This window comes from Sorex fumeus, unplaced genomic scaffold (assembly GCF_029834395.1).
Source record: "Sorex fumeus unplaced genomic scaffold, SorFum_2.1 ptg000032l, whole genome shotgun sequence".
Taxonomy (NCBI): domain Eukaryota; kingdom Metazoa; phylum Chordata; class Mammalia; order Eulipotyphla; family Soricidae; genus Sorex; species Sorex fumeus.
The window spans coordinates 14,586,209-14,589,219 of NW_026606089.1; positions in this window are offsets into that span (position 1 = coordinate 14,586,209).

The following is a 3,011-nucleotide window of genomic DNA, read 5'->3' on the forward strand; positions in this document are numbered from 1 at the left end:
GGTCAAACCCAGCTCTCCACTTTTGTTTTGTTGTTGTGGTGGTGGTGGTGGTGGTGTTGGGCCACATCCAGTGATGCTCAGGGCTTACTCCTGGCAGGGCTCGGGGGACCCTCTGGGACGCCAGGGATGGGACCCAGGTCGGCCGGCCACGTGCAAAGCAAGTCCCCTCCCCGCTGTGCCCCCTCTCCAGCCCACCAAACCCAGCTCCCCCCAATGCAGGGGGGCACCTTACCGGCTGTACACTCTCCCCAGCCCCCTGGATACGCATGGGTGCCCCCACCTGCCCGCGGGAGCGTGCGAGTCTGTGCACGCGCGCTTGGTGCCCTTGACCTTGTGGCTGTGCGTCTCGTGTCCGCCCAGCGCTGGGGTAAATGAGGCCTCTGCATCCGCCCCTGGCGGCGCCCAGGGCCTGCGGGCAGCCTCACTAATCAGGCTCCTTTCCCCGAGGCGGCTGCACGGGAGCCTGGGGTCGGGGCTGCCTCATCAGCAGGACGTCTGTCCACTCTGACCCTGTGAACCTCGGGCAGCCCAGGGTCACCCGCCCCATCACTTTCCCCACGGGAATGGGCTGCAGACCCTCGGGCCCGGGCCGTGTGCAATGGGACGGAGAGTCGGAGCATTCTGACCCAGCGGCAGGGCGGGCAGGGCCTTTCCGGAGGGACAGCTCCCCCAAATCTCCACTCACCGGAGCGGGGAACCAAGAGGGGAGGGCCCCATCTCTCTCCTCGAAAGATCTTAACGAGTGAGGGGAAAATGCTCTCGCCATGCTAATGGCCTCGCAGAGCCGGCTCCTGAGGACAGGACGGTGCTGTAGGACAAAGCCCACGTTTGCAGCTCTTCTTCAGGCAATGCAGTGCTGCACCGTCGCTAAGCTCCCTCCCGCTCTCCCCCGAAGGCGCCCTCCCTCCTAGGCTGCCCAGCAGCCTGCCACCCAGCACCCCTCGCCGGGAAGCTGCCCGCTTGGAGCTGAGTCCCCACCGCCTTCCTCGGGCTTAATTGGGTCTCTTAGAAGGCAGAGCTGGCCCGGGGCCTGCAGCGAGCTTGGGGCAGAAGAAGCCACCAGGTGGGGAGGAGGCAGGGACGGGACCAAACTGGCAGGGCCGGAGGCTCCTGATCTTGCCAGGGTTGCCATGGACCACCAGGGCCTCTCCCTTGGCAGGGAAGCCTGAAACCCAGACAGGAGCGAGCTAACACACACATACACACACACACACACACACATACACACACACACAGGACATACGCACATATAGGACATACACACAGGACATACACAGAACACACACACAAGACATACACACATACATACACAGGACATACACACACATGCACACACACAGGACATATATACACACACAGGACATGCACACACAGGACATACACACACGCATGTAAGCACACACAGGGCATAAACATACACACATACAGGACACACACATACACAGGGCATACACATATACACACAGGGCATACATGCACACACACATACAGGAAATACACATAGGACATATGCACACACACAGGACATACACAAACATACACACTCGCACACACACGCACACACACGCACACACACACGCACACACACCTCTTCAAGTCTTCATTCAGCCTTACACAAAAGGTCAACCACTTGAGCAGGATGAGTGAATGCAGGAACTCAGCCCTGAAGGTCTGGGTCAGGCTTCTTCCCAGCTGGGGGTCTTTTCTGCCCTGAGACTCTCGCCACCAATCCCATCAGGTGTTTTGAGGATTAAAGAACAAAATGTAAGGAAAGGGCTTGACCCAGAGCCTGGCATCTGGCCAGTGGCTCTATGGCACAGCGGTGGCTCTGACATTGTTAGAGTCAGCCTCCTACTAACTCAGTTCCTGTGTTACTGTATCAGTCAGGATGGGTTGGAGATGCTGCTGTCACTGTGTTCCTACCCCCTGCCACCAAATCTGCCGAAGTTTCACATTCATCAGGTGGCCCGGGAAGGGGCAGTCCTTGAGATAAGCCCTAGGGTCTTGGGTCAACAGGCACAATCCCCACCCTACATGTCACCATTGACTGTGTGAGAGGAAAAGAGAAATCTGGAGACCCCGCCCGGTCATTAAGATGCTCCAGCCTAGATAGGAAAGTACCCTCAGACCCCCCAAGAACTAGCTGGTGGCCCCACCCTATGAAGGGTCCAGAAAGACAAGATTCTGGTGGGCAATGTGTATGTTTCCCAAACAAACGAAGGCTCGTTTGGAATTCTGGGACATCACAGACTTGGAAAGGCTTGAGCTTCATCTGTTTTTTCAGATCAGAAGCTTAGGGCTGAGAATGGGGAAGTGACTTCGCCAAGGTCACACAGGACACCGACTTCAGAACAGACTTCAGTTTCCTAAGACAGATGACCTTGCTGAGTCCACAGCATTCCCCCCATACCGGTGGCTCAACTGTGCCCGCGCAAACGTGGCCTCTGAGAAGACTCCTGAGCGGGTACTGGAGACTTCCTCTCTCTATCAGGAGACTGAGAAGAAGGCCAGAGCAGAAGTACAGAGGGGAGGGCGTTTGCCTTGCACGTGGTGGACTCCGATTCCATCCCCGGCTCCCCATATGCCCCCTGAGCACCACCAAGAGTGATCTCTGAGCACAGAGCCAGGAGTAAACCCTGAGCACCGCCAGGTATGCACCCACCCACACCCTCCCAAAAAAGATTCTGAGAAGTGTCTGTCTCTCCTCTAGTGATGGAAGTTACGTGAACCTGAACTGTGGCAGCCACTTTGTGACCATGAGGAAATCATGTTACTGACAAAATCCTAAACTCTTCAGAAAGAAGAGGGAACACAGGCAGCAGAGTTGGTTCTGTGATAATGTCTGTCAACCCCTGAATCAACCAACCCAGAGGTGCCCTCCCTCTGGGTTCTGTGTTATGCGAGATAACAAACTGGCCTTAGTAGACAAAGCAGTTTTGTTTTGTTTTGTTTTGTTTTTGTTTTTTGCCTGTTTTTTTTTTTAGGATTTCAGACAGTCAAGCTTCGAGTTC